Consider the following 12,828-nt stretch of genomic DNA (forward strand, 5'->3'; position numbering starts at 1 on the left):
TATTATTATTATTATTACTGTTGTTATCATCATCATCATCATCATCATCATCATTCCTGGCCGGGAAAACTAACTTATGACCAGAGCGGATGTAGCAATATATCTAAAGAAATTATGTGTGTGGGTTTTAGGGATGAAAGTCGTTGGTTAAAATAAGTAGGTGTCTAGTAGAAGGATCTACTTTAGGAGTAGAAACAAATCTAGGAAGTCTACAAAGAAGGATAGACAATGAAAAATTTTCTAATTTATCGCCATTCCAGGAGGTTTCTTAGAAAAGACCCTGGACATTCCCTTGTGCCACAACACCCCCAAAATTTCATTGAATGTTCTTTTATAACTGGGAATTTTTTTGCATGGGAAATCTAGAGAAACAGGTGCCCCCTTTTTTTATAGTTCCTAGTTTGCTTTTAGCCATCAAAAAATACATGCCTTTGTTTTTCTTATTATGAAACAATGTAGAACGCAAAAAGTTCTTAAAGTTGTATTTTTGAGTGCTGCTCTTTAAAAACTTAAAGTTAAAACTTGAGTTATCTTTCTCCCTCTTACTGGTGGTACCAGACCATTATCGTTGGTTTTAATAACCCCAATCTGGTTCAATTTATTCCAGCTGTTAGAGCAGAGGCGCTAAGTACCTTATTAGTACCTTCTTGTTACTGAGTGGAAAAAACTTAGCGTAGTGAAAAGGGTGGGTGGAGGTGTCAGACAGCTCTTAAATGGGATTCTGCCCTTCTGCTTCTACCTGAGTGGCTTCGAACAAGTTATTTAAATCCTTTGATTCTCAGTTTTCTCATCTGTAAAACAGAAGGTTTATATATAACATAAAATTAAAAGAGAATAAATAAAATACTATAAATGAAATTATCATCACATTGCCAATTCTCAATAAATATTGGCTCCATTTTGCCTCCCTTTCTGAAAAGCAAATATACTCAAAAATGTCTCACCAAAACCAGGTTAATTATGTTTCTGTCCTTGCATCTCATTCTAGGTCTTCTCAGCTTTTACTTTTAAATTCTGAATTGATCCTTAAACAAAATAGTAATGCCAATTGAGGAAACCAAACAGATAATTATGGAACATACTTATATCACTCAAAGACTGGCATTTAATCATAAAGTCAGTCTTGTGAGGTTGGTACCATTATCCCATAGAACAGATGATAAGATCAAGGCTTAAAGTAACTCATCTCATATTTAATAAATGTTTGATCAGGGTTTTAAACTCCTGTTCTCTCTGACCTCAAAGTTCATGATTTTTGCTAGTCTTCTTCCTTGAGTTCTGAATTATTTTTTGAAGGTAAATGGAATTTTCTCTCTCTATATATTTAACTTATACTGAGTGATGCAGTGCTTGCAATGAACAGGAGTTGCTCTAACTTTCTGAGCTATAGCAATGAACAAAATATAGCTGAGGCCTTGTTGAAATGGGGCTTACAAATGTTAGGGAGAGAGAGAGATCAGACAATAAGAAAGTAAATTTATATATTTCTAGGGGTATTAATTGCTATGAGAAAAAATAAAGCATAGTAAAAGGTTAAAGATTGATGGTGGGGTGAGTGCTCTATTATATAGAGTGGCTTTGGAAAGGCCCTCCAATGAGATGCCTTTCTAGCAGAGATGAGAATAAAAGGAGGGAGCAGCCATGACAATATTTAGCAGAGGAGTTTTCCATGCAGACATGTGCAAAGGCCCTGCAGCAGAAGTATGGCTATCATGTTTCTGGAACTGAAACGAGGCCCTTGTATTTGAAGCAATTTGCCAAAAATGGAAGGTGGTAGGTGATGAAGTCAGAGTTAACATAGCCTGAGATTATTTAGACTGTGTAGGTCACATTAAAGGCTTTGAATTTTTCTTCAAGTGAGTTGGGAAGTTATTGGAGAATTTGATGAGAGGAGCTCTATGATCCGACTTGAGTTTTAATTATTTTATTTAGGCTGTTGAGAAGAAAACTGATGTGAAGAGGACAAGAACAAAAGCACGGAGACTAATAAATTATTGCAATACTCTGGTGAGATTGTTTTCTTCAATTCATCTCCAGATCATCACTCTTCTTTCATTTCTTAATTCAACTAGACTTCACACTTTCCCTCATTTTCTCTGATACCTCCAACCTCAAAACATTGGAGAACTTTACAAATATTGACTTATTATAAACTCTGGAAATTAATAGAGTGTTGCACTGATGTAAAGTTTTACATCTGAACCAATGCAATATCAACTGTTACAGCCACAGTGATCTCTTTGCTGGTTCAGAGGCAGATCCTGTAAAAAATAGACAAAAATGATATATGACAAAAGTAGCATCACAAATTAGTGGAGAGAGGATTGACACTCCGGTAAACAATTCCAGGACAATTTCTTATACACGTGGGAAAAAATTGATCCCCACCTCAGATCATTCATGAAAGTCAATACCAAGTAATTTAAAGAATATAAATGAGACAACAATTTCCAAAAGAATTGGAAAATTCTTAGAAAAAGTATAGGAGAGTATCTTTAAGATTTCAGGGTAGGAAAAATCTGCTTAAATAAGATGGCTAAAGTTATAAACCATGAAAGAAAAAATAATCCGTTTTAGCTCCTCTTCCTCTCAGACTTCCGTCATTCAAGCCTATCAGTCAAGTAGAAAAGAGGGACACTTGTCCTCATGCTGGAACTTGGCAGATTTACCCATGGTACAGGGCAAGTGCAAGAATGGAATATCTGGTTATGGGGCTTTTTGCTCACTGTTAATATATACAACAGTTCAGGTTAGTTTTTGTTAAGAAAAGGAAAATTTTCCCAATGGTCTAGCAATAAGAAATACAGATTCTATAGCCGACATTTAAACACTTTCAATTTTAAAAATAAAGTGTAAATAATATATTTTAGACCTACTTTATAAAAATTAGAATCAAATATGATTATGTAGGTTTAAATACTTTTGGATCTTTCAAGCATAATAAAAAATATCAACTATTATTAACATTGTCAGATGTAAACGACACAGTCAAGATTGAACGCATGCATTAGGAAAATGGCAATTCTTAAGACTCTCTTCTATGTAGGCTTTTCTTCTGGTTAGTTTAAACAAAAATAGGAAGTCTTGATTTATCAAATACAGTGTTTCTCCTCTGCATTTCATTCCACTAGAGCAGACTTGGGCAGTTAGCATCTTGACAGATGTGTAATCTCTCTGTATAAAATGTAACCACAATGATTATTCACATTAAGCCTTAGATTTTGTAGAAAAATGGAAAATATAAGAGAGGTTTCTAAAACCTTAGACTCATGGGAGCTACAATTTTTCACAATTACATTTTTTTTCTAAATTTTCAAGCTGCTTTGGAGGGGAGATAGTTCTGTGCGTTTGAGTGAGATAAATCACTCATGTAAGCAGGTGCTACCAGAATGCAGTTAGATCAGCAACTACCAAGCATTAGGGGGGAAATATATATATATATATATGTATTTGGTGGCTATGTCTGAACAAACAAACCAACATTCTGAAGAAGTGAGGCATTTAGTAAAATGATTAGCAAAACATATTCCGTTTTTGCTGATGTCACTGATATATTTTAGATAGAATTGTTATTTGTGCTTGAATGATAATGTAGAGACAATTAGAGAGTCAGAAATAAAAGAAAACAGGCCTAGGGAGAGAGGGGCTATTGAACTAATTGTGGTTGGCAATAAACCTAGGTTATAATATATCAAGGAAATACCAACCTAAGATTTCTTATAGCTTGCATTGCCGTGTAAGTGGGCCCGTTCTCATGTGATGGCATCAGTGGCAGGAATATGGTGTCATTGATGGTACCCAGAGTTATGCTTCCTGTGACCCTGAGGAGTAACTGTTACAAATTTCTCTTGATAACAAGATGTATCAAGGATAATAATTTGCAATTCCAAGGAGACAAGTTTAGCATCGTTGTTGCTAGACACTCCTTTATCCCCGTCATCTTTATTAATAGGATCCCAGTTTTGTTCAGAGAGCGAATGCCCAGGAAAAATATGCCCAGAAGCTCTCACAGCTAAAAGCCATCATGTGACTCGTACTGACTGATGAGATGGGAATGGAAGTCTACCTGGAGGATAAGCTGTATGTTTTCACGTTAAAAAGAAAGACTTGGTGGGGCCTGCCTGTGACCAAGTGGTTAAAGTTCCCCATGCTCTGCTTCAGCACCCTGGGTTCTCTGGTTCGGATCCTGGGTGCAGACCTACTCCACTCATCAGCCATGCTGTGGAGGCGTCCTGCATACAAAAAATGGAGGAAGATTGGCACAGATGTTAGCTCAGGGCTAATCTTCCTAAAGCAAAGTAAAAGGAGGATTGGCAATGGATCTTGGCTCAGGGTGAATCTTCCTCACCAAAAAAGAAAAAAGAAAAGAAACAAGACTTGGCTGGCTGCCCTTTCCCTTTTCTCCTTCTATGGAGGATGGATGCCATGCTAATGGTGGTGGTGCAGAGGGTTAGAAAGCTGGATGGTTGATGAGTTTCTTGGGCACCTGCCCCAGCACTGCACTCTCTACCTCCAGATTTTGATTAATGTGAAAACAAATAAAATCCCCTATTTGTTTAAGTCACTAGAGTTGGATTTTTGTTATATGCAACTGAACACATCCCTATGTGACACAACAGCCAATGGGTCATTATAAGTGACTGCTTCTCACTGTCTTATAATGTGGCACTCTTACGAGCGGAGACAATTTCAGTTAATATTAAATGACGTGGTTAGAAAAGCTATCATTTCATTTCAGATCAGATCATTCAGTCTTGATTACTTCAAGGAGGAAAGTCTCAGTTTAGCGCTAGCATGTCTTAAACAGCTCTCTAAAACTTGCAACAAACTGAGATGCATTTTAGGCTAAGAGCCTTTGTTAAGCATCACTATGTAGCTAAAATGTAATAGCATTGTTCCATTTCCATGAAGTTTGGTTTATAGTCACTGTCTCATTACGGCACAGTGTACTTGGTCTTCCATTCATGAAAGTGATGTAAAATTTCCTCATAAAATACATTTAAATAACATATGATTACTTAAAGAATAATATTAAGTAAATACAAACAAAAGTGATACAGAGAAGAAAATTTTAAAAAAGGACAATAGTGTACAAATGACTAAAGTTTGGTAAATGGAGTCCTAGATATATTTAATTCTGGTTCTAGGCCTGTGAAAGCAATTGCACACTCACTAACACCTTGGGACCACATTCTATTTGCCAATTTAAAACGGCCTTGATAGATTAGCCTATTGGTCAAATATCCTCATTACTGAGAGTTAACCAAGCCAGGAAAGAATAGATGCAAAATTTCTTTACCTCCCCCTTCACTTGTGAATGCAATCAGGGTGCTTCAGGCGAATCATGCGCTCTTCTGTACTCAGTTACCAAAGTCTCAGTCCAAATTTCATCCTCTGTAATCCTAAAAAATATTCCAGAATATTTTCTATACACACCATCAATCAATATTTGTACAATTTCAGTTATTGCGGAGAAGGATAGCTATAGAAATATTCTGTTCAGCTAAAATTGCAGCCTCATCACCTAGGATCATTTATTCAATAACTTGAAAGTTATTAAAACTTGACAGTGAATGCTGAAGGTCAATACTCTTGGCAACTCTTTGCTCATTTGTTTTCAGCAGCAAGTTTGGCTGCTCATATAAATAATATTTGCTGTTGCAAGTTCCCCCTGTTTGAGAAATTTGAGGTTTCTGTTATTGGGCATAATATTATAGGAAAAAGAAATCAGAGCAAAGGGCAAATTGTGTAGGAAAATTCAAGGCTAAATCTCTGCTATTGTGGAATAGGAAAGCTGAAAATTATGAATTATAGATTTTCTGATTATAAAGTTTTAGCAAATCTCCTCTGTATTCATTGCAGTGCCCAAATAATTATCACAGTAAATTTTATATCAGAGGTTTTGAAAAGACTGGAAAATTGTCCAGTAATTATATATTCTCTGGATAATTTTATTACAAAAGTAATTTCTTCATCTACAAGCTTTGTGCTTCTTCCTCTTGGTAATTCTAGTCACTCCTCCTTAAAAATAAATATATGGCCATCTGTGGTAGAGTTACAGGCATGCAGTGATGGTGCATTACTGTGTAAGAAAAGAATGTAAGAAAGTAATTCAAAAGATAAGGGAACAATGCTGAAAATGGGTCTGGGGTCTGAGGCATGAAGGTCCCCCCAAAATGAGACCAGTACAGAGGATGGTTGCCAAACCAATGGAGCTAATGCAGGAACCAAGTGGGGGCACAGTCAGGCCTGGGAAACGTTTCCATGCCTTCAGAACCTAATGCAAAAGGCCACAATGAAAGACTAGATATATTCTCCATGGAGTTTGGCTCACAGATTACATCTTAATTCTAAAATATTGGCATTGAAATATCCAGTACAACTGGAAATTGGAGGCATGTTCAATAAGCAAGGGAATATGGGTTGAGTGGAGATTAACAGGTATTGTGACCTACCCCGCTTGGGGCTCCCAGCCTCCACTGTGGGACATTAAATGTTAGATCTCGGGCCGGCCCGGTGGCACAGCGGTTAAGTTCACACGTTCTGCTTCTCAGTTGCCCCGGGTTCACTAGTTCGGATCCCGGGTGTGCACATGGCACCCTTTGGCAAAAAGCCATGCTGTGGTAGGCATCCCACGTATAAAGTAGAGGAAGATGGGCACGGATGTTAGCTCAGGGCCAGTCTTCCTCAGCAAAAAGAGGAGGATTGGCAGCAGTTAGCTCAGGGCTAATCTTCCTCAAAGAAAAAAAAAATGTTAGATCTCAAGATTGTTGGTGGGAAAGAGCTCTTGGGCTCTGGAATGAACCCTATCATTTCTGGCTGGGCCAATATATTCCAGGTTAAAAAGTATTCCTGGGCTATTCTGGATCTGTCCAAAATGCCACAGCATGACCTCATCTTCACTTCATTATATTTAGAGTTAAGTCACGTGGCTGGATCTACAAAAAGTGGGAATTTGGGCACATGTATCTGAGACATAGGTAGCTGATATGGCGGTGAACAGTAATCACTGTCCTGGGGAAGAACACAGCTCAGGACAAAGCATCACTAGAAACCAAGATGGAAGTGAAATAATCTGGGTGATCATGTGCCAAGGGGAGATCAGAAATGTCAACCATAATGCCATGTGAGTTTCTGCTCTTAGAGGCAGCTTAACATGTTTCAGCTAGACTCGGAGTGGCCCCTAGTCTAGGATGACTCCAGATAAGATACGGATTGGGGCACTGTCTCTTCTTTTTTTTTTTTTTTTAAGGATTGGCACCTGGGCTAACAACTGTTGCCAATCTTTTTTTTTTTCTGCTTTACCTCCCCAAACCCTCCTGTACACAGTTGTATATCTCAGTTGCAGGTCCTTCTAGTTGTGGGATACGGGACGCCGCCTCAACGTGGCCTGACGAGCAGTGCCATGTCCGCGCCCAGGATCCGAACCCTGGGCCACAGCAGTGGAGCGCACGAACTTAACCACTCAGCCACGGAGCCGTCCCCTGTCTCTTCTGTACATAATGCTCATTATCTATTCAGAGATAATATAGGCCTGCTACATCTGAAACTGTGATAATGTAATAATATAATTCAAACTGAGTTGGGTGAGCATGAACGTGAGTTTTAAAAGAGATGTAGTACATATGACTAGATGAGAACAGCAGGTTTTTTAAAACCCTCATACTACATAAAAGAGCTGTTGCTGAGTGAATGTGCTACTGCTGACTGTTGGGATGCGGAGCCAGTTTGGGATATTTAAGCAATAATTGACACTGTCTTCAAAGCGATGAATGGCTCCCATGTTGAGACCACATATTGTGATGTTTACTTAGAGGCTGAGTTGATGATAGGATTTCTATTACATGCAAGAAAGAAATGAGAGTATCTGAAAAATGTTTCATACTAATATTATTGTCAATGCTGATAGGGGACACTGGTTTCTCACGTGAACTTTGCAGGTTTTACGCTCTTTGTGAGGAAGTAGAGTTGTAAGTTTTAAATGAATCGTTGAGTGGCATTAATCAAATATGTTTGGGAACTGATTCATAATATAGAAATTTGTTCAGATTAATATTATGAGTAAGGAGGAAGTGAAAAAAACTATTTTATATTGGAAGGAGAATTCCTGACATTCAGATAGGCTCTCCTCTTCCTTCAGAATTATAATCTATAATTTTTAAAAATCTATAAAATGATCAGATTTTTCTTTAAGGTAAGCTTTTCTTTGTTTTTCTGTTTTTTTGTGTGTGTGAGGAAGATTGGCCTTGACTAATATCTGTTGCCAATCTTCCCCTTTTTTTTCATCTCGAAGCCCCAGTACATAGTTGTATATCCTAGTTGTAAGTCCTTCTAGTTCTTTCATGTGGGATGCCACCACAGCATGGCTTGATGAGCAGTATATAGGTCCATGCCCAGGATCCAAACTGGTGAACCCTAGGCTGCCAAAGCAGAACATGCAAACTTAACCACTTTGCCACCAGGCCAGCTTCCCAGATTTTTTAATTTTAAGTTTTATGTACTGAGAAATATGACTAGATCAATTATGTCTTTCTGTTATCTAACCATTTTATTTTGGTTTGCAAGCTTGATCCAAGAAGTTGGATAAACATGGCTGTACAGAGAAGTCTAGGAAACCTTCGGCTGAGTGATGTAGAAAGACTTCTAGATTTTAAGAGAAAAGTCTGGACATTCTTAGCTATCTGTTGGACAGTTTTCCAGCTGTACCTCAAACTGTTCACTCTTTTTTGGTTTTATAGATATCTATGTAACAGGTTGAGTGCTCCTACATAGCAAATTCTTAAATTCAAAAATGTTAGAATCAAGATTTGACAATCTAAGATGATTCCCTAATATGCATAGTAACTAATCAGTAAGTGAAAATTAAGAATATAAATTGGATATGCTAAAGTAACTCAGAGGAAAAGAGTGATCCACATGTACCCCAAGGTGAAAAGGTGACGCCAGAGACCAACACCTTTGTACATTTCATAGGTGTGTATCACAAAAAATAGTAGAGCAAAAGTTAAGTTTCAACTTGAGATGTGTCTATGCTGAGAGTGTGAGGGTGAAATTCTGTGATTGGAATATTCTTAGAGGGCTCATTGACCCTCGCTTTTCTCCTGAGAATGTAATTTATTGGGTGTTGTGAATTTAATCCATCTGAAGCTCTCAAGTGTGTCACCTATCCTTCTGTAACTCAATTTGGCCAGCTCACTCCCTCTGCTGAGACCACGAAGATCCTTTTAAACCTCTGTCATTCTCAGAACATGAAGGTATTTCATATCTTCTTTAAAATGGCCGTATCTATTTTAGATACAGCTCTATCTTGATACGTAGAGCTTCTTGTAGGTAAATAGAAGTTAAGTGGGATTCTTTGGAACTGATTCATTTTTTAAAAGTTTTTATATCCATGACATTAACATGAAAATATAATGTCTATCTAAAGTGCCCTACTATTCATTCTCAGATAGGATGAGAGGACATAGTTTTAAATTTATTCCAAGGCAGCCAAGTATCAAACTAGTGACAAATAGCAGAATAGGGCTGCAACATAACCCTTGATAATCTAGTATAAAGTATCTTAACAGAAAGCCACTTAGCCAAACAATTTTTTTAATAACTTCCCATAAATTATAACATTAATCAAGAAGTTCTGGGAGGCAGTGGTTTTTGTTCAGGCTGCTTACCTCTCTCCATGCCTTCACTCTCTCGTGTTCCATGTTGAGTAACCCTTGCCAAGCAGCGCTTCCGTTTTCCCACTAACCTAGAAACGGTGCTCTTTGCAATGACTACTCCATCTTTGATTTCCATCTCTATCACACGTGTATTCCTATTTCCTTTCCTCGACTCCTATCATTCTCCGGCAGTCTTCAAATTTCAAGTTGCTTTGACACGACAGAATAGTGTAGGTAGAGCCTTCTCCAAAGAACCTTCCCAAAGAAGCTGGCGAATAAAATGGTCCTGTGAGGCCTCCATTGCTACATGTATAAACTTATCTGCCACCTTTACGGGATGTGCACATCTTCATAGGATTGTCTTCCACTACTATCCCATAGGCACAGAAGCCTCTCACAAAGACTGTAGGATACGCACGACAAACCCTCTCATAAGGATTTTTTTTTTTTGAGGAAGATTAGCCCTGAACTAACATCTGCTGCCAATCCTCCTCTTTTTGCCAAGGAAGACTGGCCCTGAGCTAACATCTGTGCCATATTCCTCTACTTTATATGTTGGACACCTACCACAGCATGGCTTGATAAGCGGTGCATAGGTCCGCGCCCAGAATCAGAACTGGCAAACCCTGGACAGCCCAAGTGGAGTGCACAAACTCAACCACTATGCCACTGGGCCAGCCCCCTACTTGCAAGGTTCTTGATTTGAGAAAGCATAGTTTCTCCTCAAGTTTTCTCCTCTGGTTCCAAAGATTCAATACTTCAAATCACTTCTTCCAAACATCAATCATTCAAATGGTTGCCATTCTTTCACTTACTTAATTATTCCTTGGTAGGAATTGTGGAGAAGGGGGATCTCCTGCTTCATTAGCTTCCAGAAGGAAATAAAAGGAATAAGAATCTGCTGATTGTAGGGAGTCATTTCAAAACAACTCTAAATTAGTGATTCCACGTGAAGCATTCACTTCACTAGCCATTTGCTGCAGAATTTCCTGGCCACTCTCAGCTTTAGTCCCAGTAGGGGCTTTCCACTGCTCTGCAGCCCTATGCTGTTCCTGCATTGGTTCTGACCTAGGAGGGCGCTCAGTAAAACCCTAACCCCTGGTAGCATGGGAAACCTGCACTTAGCAGAGATCTGACATTGGAGCTGCCTGGAGTAAAGTCTGCATTCCCATGGGCTAGCTGACCTGCTTTTGGCCAAGCACAGCCCTCCCACATTGATCTTGACCGTATTAGACTATGGCTTTGAGAAAGGCCCTTGACTTCTCTGTATCTTTGGACCTTATCTCTAATAATGACATCATATCTCCTAGATCCTAAAACTTGATTATTTCTTATTTACATTTTAACTTTCATGAAATGGGAATTCATCATATAGCCAAATATATTTAAAGTAGCATCTCTCCATTATCCCAATGCCAAAACCTGTCAGGTCAGTCGTGGGTTCTGTCCTCAGTAGAAGCATTGAAATGAGAGAATATCAGAATAATGACAAAGTACCTGATAGACAAATGTGAGTATCTGGAGTAGGCTAATGATTTCGTACCCCTTCAAACAAACAATATTTAAACATATACCAGCATTTATTTTGTGAAGTTAAGGGAATAAACAAGTTCCTTAGAGCTGGTGGCATAGGCTTCAGGTACTTCTGCAACTTGCACATGCCCATGGTCAGAATACCCAACCAAGCTATGTCAGTGCTGTCAAAGACCTTTGTTTTTTTCTTTTCCTCTTAGTTTACTGTCCCTTTTGTCAGGAGAGTGTGGTAGGCAGGACCTTAAGATGGCCCCCATGATTTTTATCTCCTGGTGCACATGCTCTGTATGATCTTCATGAGTGTGGTGGCCTGTTAACATGTTGAGGTTTCACTCCCATGATTACGTGATGTTATATGGCAAAGGGGGATTAGGCTGGGCGAGCCTAGTCTAATCAGGTGAGGCCTGTAAAAGTAGAGCATTTTCTCTGGCTAGTCACAGAAGAAGAACTCAAAGAGACATGTTCAGGCTCGCATGGAAGAAAGAAAACATCCGTGTTGTGAACCGTCTAATGGAGGCCAGGTGGCAAGGAACCGCAGCCAGTCTCTAGTTGCTGGGAATGATCCCCAGTTGACAGCTAGCAAGAGCATGGGAACTTCAATCTTAAGCTGCAAGGAACTGAATTTTGCTAACAACCAGTGATCTTAGGAGAGGAAACGTGAGCTCCAGATGAGATGACAGTCCCCGCCGACACTGATTTCAACCCTGGGAGACTCTGAGCAGAGGGACTAGTCATGCCATACCTAGACTTCTGAACTATAGATGGGACAAGACAACAAATTTGTGTTGTTTTAAGCTGCTAAGTTTATGATCATTTGTTCCACAGCAATAGAAAACTAACACAGAAGGACAACAGTTTACATTTTTCTGGTTATGCAAATAGTCATGTGTAGGAAATTGAGTTAGCTGGAACCCAGTGATGTTGTAGCAATCCTTTTGCATCTATGTCTTGGAAAGGTTTCAACAGGTCTGTTTAATCATCTAACTCAAAAATTTCATTAGTATCTCAGAGAATACAAAGTCCAACAAGGGTTGGGCTGGGTAATTCTGACAGTTCTTTGTCTATCGGGGTTGTACTGAGTCAAGTCTATGATCTCTTTCAACCCCAGTATCATAGGAGAATATTGTCATAGTTGTGAGATGTGTGTAGTTAACTCCAATATGACTCCAACACAAATATACAGAACACTCAATAAAGGATAAATTTGAAACATGAGTATAGAGTGAGAGAGTTAATATTTTTTTGGTGCTTATCTTTTGCCAGATAGTATGTTTTCTATATGCATTAACTTGTTTAACCCTCACAATACCATACGTCACAATGCTATTGTCTTCACTTATGGATGAGGAAACAAATGTTTGAACAGATTACGTAACCTGCTCAGCATCTCCCAGCCAGGGAAAGGTAGAATCAGGATTCAAACCCAAGGCTGGCTGGTTTTGAAGTACAGATATTTTCACTACATCTATGATGTGTTTTAATTGGTGTGGAATAGATTTAAAATCGAGTATTTTGAAGAGGCTTCTTCCCGTTTCTCAGGGGAGACTGTCCTACTCCCACTTTATGTCATGGTCTGTAAATGTATAGATGTAGTGAATGAGATCAAACAACATGCAAACCCCAGAAATAATTTTAAGTG

General features: G+C 38.7%; 1 long non-coding RNA gene across 3 annotated transcripts in view; it reads left to right on the forward strand.

Moving 5' to 3' along the window:
* LOC139078792 (uncharacterized) overlaps positions 1–4,371 on the forward strand; it is a 94,789-nt gene extending 90,418 nt beyond the window's left edge. For all 3 annotated transcript variants that reach the window (XR_011531907.1, XR_011531905.1, XR_011531906.1), the window contains one exon: positions 1,933–4,371. This is a non-coding gene — a long non-coding RNA (uncharacterized lncRNA). The remainder of the gene's footprint in view (positions 1–1,932) is intronic.
* The last annotated feature ends 8,457 nt before the right edge of the window (positions 4,372–12,828 follow it).

This window comes from Equus przewalskii, chromosome 22, assembly GCF_037783145.1.
Source record: "Equus przewalskii isolate Varuska chromosome 22, EquPr2, whole genome shotgun sequence".
Lineage (NCBI taxonomy): Eukaryota > Metazoa > Chordata > Mammalia > Perissodactyla > Equidae > Equus > Equus przewalskii.